The sequence below is a fragment of the Crinia signifera genome, chromosome 1 (genome assembly GCF_055691185.1).
Source record: "Crinia signifera chromosome 1, ASM5569118v1, whole genome shotgun sequence".
In the NCBI taxonomy this organism is placed as follows: Eukaryota; Metazoa; Chordata; class Amphibia; order Anura; family Myobatrachidae; genus Crinia; species Crinia signifera.
The window spans coordinates 207956031-207970827 of NC_139217.1; positions in this window are offsets into that span (position 1 = coordinate 207956031).

Genomic DNA, 14797 nt, shown 5'->3' on the forward strand with positions numbered 1-14797 from the left:
TGGTCGAAGTGGAAATTTTGAAGTGGGGGTATGGAAAATTAAAGAGTGAATATAGTGCGCACCTTCGGACACCCCCCTGTCCATCAACGTCCCCTGCCAGACTGCCCCGTTGTACAGGGGTATTACAAAAGCACAATATGTGCTGCTGAGTGATCAGAGAGCATCCTGAGGGGGAAAAAAAAGTTTTTTTTTATCTTCAGATTAAAATGGCGGTATGGCATACCCCCGTATACCGCCCCACTTCGACCACTGTATATATATATATATATATATATATATATACACATACCTCCCAACAGTCCCGATTTTATCGGGACAGTCCCGATTGTCAGGGCCTGTCCCGCTGTCCCACCCGCGGGCGGGCTGTTGGGAGTCCCCCCTGTCAGCTGCTAAGCAGCAGGGAATAAACGCTGTGCGCATGCGCACAGCGTCCATTCCCACAGCCAGGGGGCTGGGGGCATGGCTAGAGGCTCACAGAGCCTCTGGGTCATGCCCCCATAGCGGCAAAATGGGGGCGTGGCCTCGCGGGGAGCCGTGAGTATAGGCCACGCCCCCAAATTAGGCCACGACCCCCGAAAAATTTGGCGCGCCTACGGCGCGCAGCAGCATTGTCCCGCCTGCTGACCTGCGGAAGTTGGGAGGTATGTATATATATATATACAGTGCTATTTTTCAGCAGGAACCAGCACAAACTCAGTTCCTGAACCTCTAATTAAATATGACATCATCAGGAACTGAAAATGTACTTTTCATAAGATAAGTTTTATTTTAAAGTCACCTGTGAGTGCCTTTGTTTCTAAATACAATATATACATCTATCTCTCCCTCCCGCTCTCTATTATATATGTTTTTTTTTATTTAATTGATCCACCCCCAGACCTGGAGTTCCTGAACCTATTTTTCCAGAAAAATAGTACTGTATATATATATATATATATATATATATATATATATATATATATATATATATACCAATGTCTTGGTCTCGGCACTCCAAACGTTTTTTTATAATCCAATTTGTGCGGTGCCCTCCTATGACTGGTGGTCCAAATATACATATACGGATCGGCGGCACTCACATCCAACAAATAAACTGAGTCCACTCAGTGATTGAATATAAACGTTTTCGGTTTACTTAACCGTCATCAGATATCTGAAAACGTTTATATTCAATCACTGAGTGGACTCAGTTTATTTGTTGGATGTGAGTGCCGCCGATCCGTATATGTATATATATATATATATATATATATATATATATATATATATATATATATATATATATATATATATGAGTGACCTGAGTGTACCGCAACAAGCTAAGAGATGAGCACTTGCAATTTCTCGCCATGAGCTCCTCACATATAAACCTAAAGAGCGCACTAAAATTGGTCCTGAGAAACTACCTTGGGTTAATCACTTTAGCATCGCTAGTCCTATGATTAACCATGTTGTAAAAAGTAATTGGCCCATTATACAAAGTGACTCATCCCTCCATCTTACAAACAGTAGTATTATGCCCTGCTACACTAGGGGCAGGAATATTCGAGATCGTCTTGTAAAGACTGATGTTGCACAATTACAAGCTGCTGGCAGTGAACAATTTTTGACTCAACAACCAGGCTGCTTTCGATGCCTGGGTTGCATCACGTGTCGCTCTTTGACAAGGTCCGACACGTTTTGTCATCCATTAAGTGGCAAAAGATACCAGATCCGGCATAGGGTAACCTGCATGACACGATACATAGTATATATGATTTCATGCCCGTGCGGGTTGCACTATGGCCATTATTCTGATCTAAGCCGATGTTTTCGCTCTGCGCATGTGCAGAGGGCACTCTGCGCATGTGCAGGCGAAATCGCTGCACAATTTTTTTTAACGCCGCAAAGGGGGTGGATAGGGGCGTGAGGGGCTACTTAGCCTCATTTCCCTATGCATACGCCCCACGTTTCATGGGCGTTCCCATGCAAACGCGGGGCGTACGCATGGTAATGAGGCTGTGACGCATGTGTTGGGGGCGGGCATCTGACATCGCCGGATGTCAGCTGCCCGCCCCCATACATGCTTTCACACGGACAGGTGTCCGTGAGGTCTATGGGTGCGGGAGCTGGTGGAGCGTGCGGCCCTGCCTTCGATGGTCGGTGACCATCGAATGCAGGGGGCTGCTCCAAGATGGTGGAGGCGTATCCCCCGCCATTTTCATGCGGACCGCCACATGTCCGCGTACGGACGGCCGTGGCGATCCGTATGGAAGGCGGGGATTCGCCTGCACGGTCGGAGCCGCATATGCGGCTCCGGCCGCACCAAGCAGAATAAGGGCCTATGTCGGGAAAACTGAAAAAACATTAAGAGAGCGCATTGCAGGACATCAGTCCTCAATTAAAGCAGCTCTTGAAAAAGGGCACAGTGACCAGCCTGTGGCCTGGCACTTCCTGCTTGCAAAACACTCCTTACCTATGTTAAAGTATATCATCATTGACCACGTACCTAGTAGTATTCGGCGTGGCAATTGGGCTTTGAAATTATTACGGTGTGAGGCACAGTGGATCCACAGACTCAATATGTTGGCAACTTTTAAAACAGAAATAACGCATCAATAATTCTTATCTTTTTAAACAAAAATGGATTCTCTTTCAACCGCAGCTGGATTGCTATCCAGGAGCACCACTCCTTAGCGTTTATACATAAGACAAAAATAGAGGGTAGCTTTCCAGCGCTGGTTGGATCCAGTGAATGGTAGATGATCGGTATCCCTGGGTACGTGACCTAAGGGACCACACTGACCTTGGTGTTGGTCCCTATGTGCAGAAAAAGGTATCTTTACAGGCTCAATTCAAAGGGGTCTTATACACTCCTATCCAAACACGGGGAGATTACAACTGACCTTGTTATAATTCCCTATATGTACATCACGGTTTCTTTGAAAGCTGCAATTTTCTGTGACAAATACACACTCTGTTTCAGATAGTACTGATCTGGTGGCAATGCCCTATGTTCACGTTGGGGTTTCTTTAGTGCGTCCCAGCCAGCACAATGAGTTTCCAGAACAGGACAGCGTATGTTCCAAACATCAGTGGTTTATTATGAGTAAAAATTCCAATACAGATAAAAAGTATTTAAAAAATGAGGTGAGGGACAGAGAGCTCCAGATACAACCACCAAGAAAATCCCTCTCATCCGGATTGAGCTGGAGAATAGTGGGACCGATGGAAATGGTCTAATCCAGAAGCTGTCCGTGCCTCCCTCCTTGCACACCAACGCGTTTCAAAATTAATCCTTCCTCAGGGTGTCCTGTATCTTTTGTTATAGTTTGTATTCTCAAATACTGTTATCTATTGCTGCAGGTGGCATTAGTTTGTTGCACAAGGTACTAGCCATGGCCTATGAGGCCTACCCTTTGTGCAAAGCATCATGTGTTTGTTAGAAGCAGCAATCAACTATGACTTGCATAATAACATTATAAAATGGCTGATCATTCAGAATAGTGCTGTAAAGGTTATTTCTTATAGAGAATAGTTTTTGGTTTTAGGAGCTTAAGAATGTGATGTTGACAGTATAATGGAGCAAGGACAGAAAGCTAGTCTCCACAAACTTAATAATATGGGAACAGGGCCACACATGCGTAGATTTAAGGCCACTGAATTAGCCTAGTAACAAGGAAGTTGGGTGTTGGGTTATTTATGACATCATGATTGAAAGCAGAGCTTGCCAATAAGACTCAATGCTTATGAGTAATTAATTAATGTGATTAAGGTTTAAATATCAGAGTTAGAGAAGGAAGAGGAAGAACAAGCAAGCACGGGGGGCTGGAGGTAACTATGAAGGAGGTTTAATGGCTGGTCACTGTCCTTGAAAGGTTTCCATTTTGATTTAGAATTACTGTTTAAGTATTGGCTAATCAATTTTATGTTTCTTGTGTTAGTCGGCATTTGCAAATACATGTAATGAAGCTATTTTTTAAGTAAAGCATTGTCATACATTTTATAACAAGGTTGTGTTGGTGTGCAATCATTTCAGCGTTGCCGTTATATTTAAAGGTTATAGAGTAAATATATATACGTTTGGGTTATCAATCATATCTAAGCGTTATCAATTCATTATCACGCCCAAGGGGCTGAATGAGTCTGCTGGACTCCACTGTTTCATGTAAACTATTACAAGCATTTATCTTTAGCCAGTAATTGTTTTTTTCATTAAAATTTCCTTAAATGTTCCCATTAGAATCATATGTCAACTTTTTCTCCCAAGTCGATTGAAGTGACATAGGTACCTGTATATAGCGGATCGCCGTACTTCACATTCTGCATTCTTCTTTCTAGTGAAGAGCTTGAGGATGTTACTGTTATTATATTTGTTATGTTTAACTTTGGTGTTACTTTTGTATTTTATGTAACTGTCTGTAACGATTGATACTCCGTAACTATTTTTATGTGTTTCACTATGTTTACTATGGCAACCATGACAACGGCAGCTCTGAGCTGGCAGTTGATTGGACGTGCACCTGGTCGGTTAACGAGCGGTGTCAGTGCGGCTGCGCCGGCAGACACGGTCGTGCGTTCCTGATGACGTCAATTAATTTGCGGGTGGAGCACGGGAGTCTGGACAGCTGTGGGTGTGCATGTAGGTATGTATAAATACTGTGTCTGTTATGCATTATGTTATCTTGTCCTGAAGAAGAAGCGTGTTATTAAAAAGCTTCAAAACGTTGACTACAAGATGTGTATCATGATCTTTATTTGAGTGTTTGCTGCCATTATCCAGACTGCTATTTGTTGCCCCCGGCACGGGGAGCTATTGGCTGGCACCGCACCTTATATCATTTGAGGAGTGCTGCTTCAGACCGGTCTGTATTGTACTCTGCACCTTGAAAACAGGGGACATCCCTGAAACGTTGGTTATCTTTGCACCATTTTAATGACCACATAAAATATATTTTTTTTCCACAAAGCCTTCGAATGCCGCCATTGTTTCCTATTCGCTATTCTCTGTATTGGATGGCACCGGAACAGGTTACTTAATTAGAGTGCCAGTCCGCCCGCAACCTATATATATATATATATATATATATATATATATATATATATATATATATATATATATATATAACAACAGAAGAAATCCGGCACTCCACCAAAGAATCAGCTGTACTTGCTCCGGTGCCTTCCCAGGTACTGAGACCAAATGTAGAGAAAATGGCAATAAGGCGTCACTCGGAGACTGCAATAAAGCTTTGAAACTTTATGCAGTCTCCGAGTGACGCCTTATTGCCATTTTCTCTATATATATATATATATATATATATATATATAATTTTTATGTAAAGTCCGTACACTCTAGTAGGTATCCGGTTGAATGGGGGGTGCTCCTACAGATGACTGAACATCAAGGCATATATTGGAGGAAAAGGGTACTCACCACGTTGGTAAAATTTCAAACGGTTTTTATTCCATAAAGGTAGGTAAATGCTGACATACCGACGTAACGTTTCGGTCCAAACTGGACCATCATCAGGATATACTGCAGCCAAAACAAATTTCGGTACTTATGTACTATCTGGGCTCCCATGTTAAATGCACCCCATTTTTTCATACCCCTACTATCCAACTACGCATGGAGTTGATTTTATATAGTGTGGCGAGCGCAGCGAGCCACCGTGCCCGAAGCGTGGCGATCGCAGCGAGCCCCGCGAGGGGACGCGGTCTCATAAGAAAAACGGGAGCCCAGATATTACATAAGTACCCAAATTTCCATCAGACAACCAACCTGGCATCCATCCTCCGGAGATGCTCTGGGATGGCAGCACTCACGGGTCTTTAGAAATAAATCACAGAAGTCTGTGGGTCTTGTATGGTTCGACGTTTCATTCCATTAGATTTTTTCAAGAGCAAATGCATACAGCAAAAATGGTGTCCATATACAAGTTAAATACAAGAAGTGACAAATAAAATAAGGTGCACCTGTCCCCAGCTGGCACGCCCCCCCACCGTGCACTCCATGACGTGTCAAACGTCTACATCGCTCACTCACCTGGGTTTCCCCTGCACATGCCTGCCTCCTGCTGCGATGTCCGTCACAGGGAGTCTCAGCGGCCGGTAGCACAAATGTGGTGCATCAATATGGGGTCCCACCGCATCTTTCCCTACGCTAGATCTCTCTAGAGACACGTTCAGCAGTCTGCGTCAGTGGGAGTCTGCTTGACGTGCGACCTGTCAGACAGTTGCTTGGCTGGTTGCTATGGCAGCTGGGCAGCGGCACTACAAGTGAAAAAAAGATTCTGGCAAATTGCTACATCATTTAAGTTTACAGTAAAATAATCTTTAAAGTTGTGATAAAAAACTAGTGAAAAAATGTTAAGAAAACAATAGTTTAACACTGTGAAAATAAACTATTTTATAGACGAACTCACAGCAAAACTTTAAAATACTGCCTGTCAGATTAGTGTCTGGGCTCCCGTTTTTTCTTATGAGACCGCATCCCCTCGCGGGGCTTGCTGCACTCGCCACGCTTCGGGCACGGTGGCTAGCTGCGCTCGCCACACTATATAAAATCAACTCCATGCGTAGTTGGATAGTAGGGGTATGAAAAAATGGGGTGCATTTAACATGGGAGCCCAGATAATACATAAGTACCGGAATAAGCTGTAGAAATGGTAAGTGACTTTGTGCGCTGACACTTTCCCAGTGGAAGGTCACGTACCATTTCTACAGAAAATTATGTTCAGTTACTAGGGGAGTAACTACAAGTGACTAGTGCTGCAGATACTTAGATTCAGCGCCACAGAGTAGAGACTCAAAAATAGCAGTATGGGAAAAAGCTGTATGGGCAGGGTGTGGTATAGGGTACCAACAGTCAGGATCCCAACAGTCATTAGTCCGACGTCGGGATCCCGACTGCCCGGACTCAGACAGCATGGTGAGCGCTGCGCTCGCACCCTATTCTATTCTCCCTCGTGGGGGTCAGCGGGAGAATAGCCGGTGGCCAACTGTCTATAGGAGTTTTGACAGTCAGGATCCCGACTGTCGGAACCGCGTCCGGCATCCATATGGGCAAAAACTCGCCATCTCACACTTAAGGGTTGTCTCTCAGCCCGAGGATGTTTAGTCATTATACTGAAAAACTCATGGAGGATTCACGATTACTATAATTTTGTATTGTTAAAGGGCCTAAAGCAGTGTGGGTACTCTTTACCTAGAACGGCGCCCGTCGTGCTGATCGCGGGTACATTTATGTGCGTCCGCGACGCGACCGACGCGATGCCCGCGATTTCCCATTGAAACCAATGTTAAACTTTGAAATCGTGTCGGTCGCGTCGCGGCCGCACATAAATGTACCCGCGATGCCCGCGACGCGATGCTCACGATTTCCCATAGGAATCAATGTTAAAAGGCGCGATGGACCCGATTTTACTGTTAAATGGCTCAATCCACCCGATTTGGCCATAGGAATCAATGTTAAATGGGCCACAGAGCCCATTAACCCTTAAATGCCCCCCCAAATTTTTAACGCCACCCCACGATCCACGCCAACCCGAAGCGTGGCGAGCGCAGCGAGCCCGCGAGGGGCGGCGGTACGCGTCCTCCGACCTTTTCATGCCCTACTATCCACTAGGGCGTGGTGTGAGAATATAATAGTGTGGCGAGCGCAGCGAGCCACCGAGCCCGAAGCGTGGCGAGCGCATGCGGATACCTTCACAGTTATGCGCGTCCCCTCGCGGGCTTCACAGGTGTCCGTGGCGACGCGGACACCTGTGAAGCCCGCGAGGGGACGCGTCTACCTGTGAAGGTATCCGCGTCCCCTCGCGGGGCTCGCTGCGCTCGCCACGCTTCGGGCACGGTGGCTCGCTGCGCTCGCCACACTATTATATTCTCACACCACGCCCTAGTGGATAGTAGGGCATGAAAAGGTCGGAGGACGCGTACCGCCGCCCCTCGCGGGCTCGCTGCGCTCGCCACGCTTCGGGTTGGCGTGGATCGTGGGGTGGCGTTAAAAATTGGGGGGGACATTTAACGGTTAATTGGCCCTATTTGGGCTGTGTGGCCCATTTTACATTGATTTCTATGCCCAAATCGGGTCCATTGAGGCATTTAAGTGTAAAATCGCGGTCAATCAGGCTTTTTAACATTGTTCCCTATGGGAAAATCGCGGGCATCGCGGCCATCCCGATTTACCCGCGATGCCCGCGATGACCGCAATTTTTACCCACGACGACCGCGATTTCAATCGCTGGCGCCGTTCTAGGTAAAGAGTACCGCAGTGTGCATATAGGTCAACTGTATAAGAAGATCTGTTTTATTTGTTGATTCACTGAAACTGTATTGTAAAAACTATATGCACACTGCTATGCCCTGAGGGCAATTTTTTATTAAATGGGATTTAAATATATTTTGGTCTTTATTTTAAGGTTTAGCGCACTCTGAACCCATTTCCTATCTTAATGTCTAAATGCCATTAGATGCCCACAACTACCGAGGTGCCATCCAATTCCAGAGGGAAGTTTGCAGCAGGGTGAAGCAGCGGCACTCAGCGGATTTTGAACAGCAATAACGCAGCCCATAAATTTAAGCTTTCGGATTTATTTCAATCCTTCATCAGAAAGTGCAAAAAGTAATAACAGTGCTTACCTATATACCATCTCAAATGCATCTCCTCCGATAGCTTGCGCCGGGATCAGCACGCTGACAGTGCTTCCGGTCATGCCGGGACTTAGCACAGTACTTCCGGTCACGACGGAACACCAACGTAGCTGCCCGCCCACGTTGCTAGGGAACCAGGGATACACAATAACATACAATACAACATATATACAAATAATCGAGTGTATTAATAGCATGAAAAACGCAGTGTCCAGTGGCGTAACTATAGCTCCGCAGCCCCCGCGGTGGCGGGGAGGCGCAGAGAAAGTTCGGGCGCCGGGGGTCTGCGGGGCTATAGTTACCCGCTTCTGTCTGCGGTACCTGCCTGCCGTGCTGTGACTGCCGTCACAGTCCAGTTTCTGTTAGCGCTGGCTCCTGCTCTTATTGTTACACTGCTGTCCCGGACTCGCCGGGACAGACAGTGGAGACGAGCATCGCTTAGCAACGCCCCTAGCTTCTGTCCCCACGGCATCGTCAGCCAGGCGTCGGGGCGTTGCTAGGCAACGTCCCCGAGCTTCCCCATCGGCGCGCCGGCGCGCTGACGTCATGCGCCCGGCAGTTCGGCGCACGTCAGCGCCGGCGGGGGTTTTTGAATAAATAGCCGGCGTCTGCCCAGGACAGGCGCCGGTTATAGCTTCTGTACCACCTGGTCTCAAGTGTTCCTGGTTCCCAGCCTTCTCTGCTTCTCTGTCCCAGTATCCTGTATCCAGTCATCCCGTATCCTGTTGTTGGTTCCCAGCTGTGTTCTCCGTCCAGTCTCCAGTTCATCCCAGTGTCCGCATCCAGCATCCCAATCCTACCCGTGTCCGTGTGTCGTCTCTTATCTGTCTCCTGGTTCCTGCTGCCCTTGATCCTCTGTGCACAGATAAGTGGGGTTAACCCCCAAACAGCCCTTACCTTTATTTTGCTATTTGTGGGACACCTTTGTGTATTGTTACACCTCATTGGGATATTGTTGTGTTACATCATTGCGTATTGTTACGCCCACTCTGTTGTCCACTGAGCAGGGTGGCCTCGCCCTTCTTGGGATAGTTAGCTTTCCCCTTGTTTATCCTTGGCCTTGGCGGCGGTGTTGTCAACCGTAAGACCTGGTGGCATCGGGGGCGGAGCCTGACTAACGGGCTCTGTCGAACGCGGCTATTATAGGTGAAGCCTAGCTCAGCACGCGTCCGCCAATCCCATTCGGTGACAACGGAGTCAGGGTTGGCGAGGACACCCAGCTATCCTAACATTATAACCGGCCATACTATACTCTGGGACTGTACGCTGCCCCTTCAGCCCAGAGGTTCGGTAGTTTCATTGTGAGTCACTATCATGGATCCTGCACAACAGGTTACTGGTCACTCCCTTATGGGACAGATGCACACGCTGACTCAGAAGCTGCAAGAGCTCACCCTACCGGTAAACTCACAGGAGGAACGGTCACAATCTAGCTCCTCCTCCGTCAGGGGTCCGGAGCCCAAGTTAAATCTTCCCGACCGTTTTTCTGGTGACCGGTCCCAATTCTTTAATTTCAAACAATCATGTAGGCTTTATTTTAAATTGCGCCCAGTGTCCTCCGGTTCTGAGGCTCAACGGGTAGGAATTGTTATGTCACTCCTGCAGGGAGATCCTCAGACTTGGGCCTTTGGCCTTCCTGATGGTTCTGAGGCTCTCTCTTCTGTGGATGCTTTTTTCTCAGCCATGGGGTTGTTATATGACGACCCTGACCGGGCTGCCTCTGCTGAGGCAAATCTTAGGGCCTTGCGTCAAGGGCAGGACACGGCTGAGGCGTACTGTACCCATTTCAGACGTTGGGCCATTGATTCTGGCTGGAACGACCCAGCGCTTCGAAGTCAGTTTCGGATTGGTCTATCCGAATCCCTTAAGGATGCGTTAGTGCATTACCCCACTCCCAACACCATAGATGGGATCATGCAGTTAGCCATTAAGGTGGATAGGAGATTTTTGGAGCGGCAGAGGGAGAGACGGTCTGGAGTGCTGCCTTCCTCATCTCTGGACGAGTCTACCGAGGTACCCGGAGACGAGCCTATGCAATTGGGGGCCACTCGACTATCCTCCTCCGAGAAGAACCGCCGACGTCTCAAGGGCCTCTGTTTGTATTGTGGGGGTCCCGGTCACCATGCTGTTGCTTGTCCTCTGAAGGCGGGAAAAGACAGGGCCTAAGTGATACTTGGGGGGTTCACTTGGGCCTGTCGAGTTTTTCTCCCTCAGATTCCATATTGATTCGAGTATCAGTCTCTGTGACCAACCGTTCTTGGAACGGATCTGCCTTTGTGGATTGTGGGGCGGCCGGCAACTTCATTGATGAAGGCCTGGTGCACCAACTGGGGCTCGTGCCTGTACCATTGGCCAATCACGTCTCTGTATGTGGGTTGGATGGCCGTCCACTGTCCAAAGGCAGCATATCTTCTAGGACTCCTTCCCTTCGTCTGTCGGTGGGGGCTCTTCTCTCCGAAGATATTTAATTTCTTATCTTTCACTGTCCTCTCACTCCTGTTGTCCTAGGGCTGCCTTGGTTGAGAAAACACAACCCTGAATTTAATTGGGGGACTGGGGAAATCACTCGGTGGGGAGGGTCCTGTTCGGATGATTGTCTCACTCTTCCTCTCCGTGTGGTGCACCCTGATCTTCAGTCTCTCCCTCCTCAGTACCGCGATTTTGCGGATGTGTTTTCTAAAAAAGAAGCTGACACCCTGCCTCCTCATCGCCCCTTTGATTGCGCCATTGATTTAGTGCCCAATGCCAGACTCCCTAAGGGTCGTTTATATGCGCTATCAGCACCGGAGTCCCAAGCCGTAGACCTTCACATTAAAGAAAGTCTAGAAAAGGGTTTTATTCGTCCCTCGAAATCTCCGGTAGGGGCGGGGTTTTTCTTTGTGGAGAAAAAAGATGGGTCTTTACGGCCTTGTATTGATTATAGAGCCCTTAATAAGATTACGATTAAAAATTCTTACCCATTACCCCTCATCTCAGTGTTATTTGACCAGATTCGGGAGGCAGTGATTTTTTCCAAAATAGACCTCCGGGGGGCCTACAACTTAATCAGAATTAAAAGTGGAGATGAGTGGAAGACCGCTTTTAATACTCACTCGGGGCATTTTGAATATCTTGTGATGCCTTTTGGTCTAGCCAACGCCCCGGCGGTCTTCCAAGATTTTATTAATGAGGTTCTTCGGTCTTTTTTAGGGGGTTTTGACGTAGTTTACTTGGATGACATTCTCATTTTTTCCAAATCTCTTCCCGAGCATCGGCAGCACGTTCGCCTTGTGCTGCAGAGGCTACGGGAAAATCATTTGTATGCCAAGTTAGAAAAATGTGAATTTGAAGTGTCACAAGTGACTTTCTTGGGGTATATAATCTCTCCTCAGGGTTTCTCCATGGATCCATCTAAAGTTCAGGCCATCCAATCCTGGGCTCGCCCAACCACTCTCAAGGCCATTCAGCGATTTCTAGGCTTTTCTAATTACTATCGCAAATTTATCCGCTCCTTCTCGGACATCGTGGCCCCCATAGTGGAATTGACCCGCAAAGGAGCTGACCCTGGACAATGGTCTCAGCGGGCGATGGATTCTTTTGAGAAATTAAAGAAAGCGTTTTGCTCAGCCCCTATTTTGCATCACCCAGATCCCAGTCTACCTTTTTTAGTCGAAGTCGACGCCTCTGATGTGGGTGCTAGAGCAGTCCTGTCTCAGAAAGATCTACATGATCAAAAGATCCATCCCTGTGCTTACTTTTCCCGCAAATTCTCTTTAGCCGAGAGAAATTATGATGTAGGCAATCGTGAATTATTGGCCATCAAATGGGCGTTTGAGGAGTGGCGTCACTGGCTTGAGGGAGCCCAGCATACCATCACTGTGATCACCGACCACAAGAATCTTTCCTATATTGAGTCCACCAAACGCCTCAATCCACGACAGGCTCGGTGGGCACTCTTCTTCACCAGGTTCCAGTTTGTTATCACCTTTAGGCCAGGTTCTAAGAACGTGAAGGCGGATGCCCTCTCCCGCAGTTTCCAGACTTCCCAGAGATCTGAGGTGGAAGCATCTCCCATCGTCCCTCGCTCGGTCATTATGGCAGGCCTGACCCAAGATTTAGCTACCTTAGTGATTGCTGCCCAAGCATCGGCTCCTCAACAGGCTCCACAGGACCGTCTATTTGTTCCCAAGAAATTACGGGAGGCGGTTCTCAAGGATTTTCACTCTGCCAAAAGCTCCGGGCATCCGGGTATTGCCAAAACTTTGGAACAGTTAGCCAGGACTGTTTGGTGGCCCTCTATGAAGCAGGATGTCGACCAATTTGTGTCCTCTTGTCAGATCTGTGTGCGACACAAATCTTCTCGACAGTCTCCGATTGGGCCGCTGTTTCCCTTATCTATTCCTGAAAGACCATGGTCCCATATTTCCATGGTCTTTGTCGTGGACCTCCCTCCTTCTAGCAAGTTCACTACCATCTGGGTTACTGTTGATAGATTTTCCAAGATGGCTCATTTTACTCCATTACACGGGCTCCCTACAGCTAAACTCCTAGCGAATTTATTCATCACCAGCATTTTTAGGCTTCACGGACTCCTGGTTGATATTGTCTCTGATAGAGGTTCCCAGTTTGTGGCCAGGTTTTGGAAAAAGTTTTGTTCAGCCTTAGGGATTTGGGTCAGTCTCTCCTCTGGTTACCACCCGCAGTCTAATGGACAGACCGAGAGGGTCAATCAGGCTTTAGAACAATACCTCCGCTGTTTCGTTTCGAAGTGCCAGGACAATTGGGCTGAGCTTATTCCATTAGCGGAGTTTGCATATAATAACTCTTATCATACAGCTATTAAGAGCTCTCCCTTTTTCTGCAACTCAGGTTTTCACCCTAAATGTAGCTCTTTCATGCCCCCTGTTGATCCTTCAAGATCCTCTTCCACTGTCTCATTTTTTAGAAAGGCCTGGAAGAATGTACATATCGCCCTTAGACAATCCTCAGCTCGGTCTAAGATTTTCTTTGATAGACATAGAAGACCGTGTCTCTTTAAAGTGGGTCAGAGGGTATGGTTGTCCACACGCCATATTAAACTTCGGCAGCAATGCCCCAAGCTGGGTCCCAGGTTTATCGGTCCATTCCTGATTATCGGACAAATCAACCCGGTTGCATTTAGACTACAGCTTCCCAAATCTCTGCGCATCAATAATGTCTTTCATTGTTCCCTGCTCAAACCTGTCTTCGGAACCCTTCCATCCAGCTTTACACGTACTCAAAGACCTGTCATGGTTAGGGGGCATAAGGAGTATGTGGTGGAACATATCTTGGATTCCAAGTTTGTCAGAGGTCAGCTCAAGTTTCTTGTCCATTGGAAGGGGTTTGGAAAGATCTTGGGTTCCAGAGAAATTTTTGCATGCGCCCAGGTTAAGAGCTGAATTTTTAAAAAAATTTCCTTGGAAACCTGGTTCTAAGGGTTCGGTGACCCCTCCTCAAGGGGGGGGGTACTGTTACACTGCTGTCCCGGACTCGCCGGGACAGACAGTGGAGACGAGTGCCGGGGGAGACGTCGGGGGCGTCGCTTAGCAACGCCCCTAGCTTCCGTCCCCACGGCATCGTCAGCCAGGCGTCGGGGCGTTGCTAGGCAACGTCCCCGAGCTTCCCCGTCGGCGCGCTGACGTCATGCGCCCGGCAGTTCGGCGCACGTCAGCGCCGGCGGGGGTTTTTGAATAAATAGCCGGCGTCTGCCCAGGACAGGCGCCGGTTATAGCTTCTGTACCACCTGGTCTCAAGTGTTCCTGGTTCCCAGCCTTCTCTGCTTCTCTGTCCCAGTATCCTGTATCCAGTCATCCCTTATCCTGTTGTTGGTTCCCAGCTGTGTTCTCCGTCCAGTCTCCAGTTCATTCCAGTGTCCGCATCCAGCATCCCGATCCTACCCGTGTCCGTGTGTCGTCTCTTATCTGTCTCCTGGTTCCTGCTGCCCTTGATCCTCTGTGCACAGATAAGTGGGGTTTACCCCCAAACAGCCCTTACCTTTATTTTTGTGGGACACCTTTGTGTATTGTTACACCTCATTGGGATATTGTTGTGTTACATCATTGCGTATTGTTACGCCCACTCTGTTGTCCACTGAGCAGGGTGGCCTCGCCCTTCTTGGGATAGTTAGCTTTCCCCTTGTTTATCCTTGGCCTTGGCGGCGGCG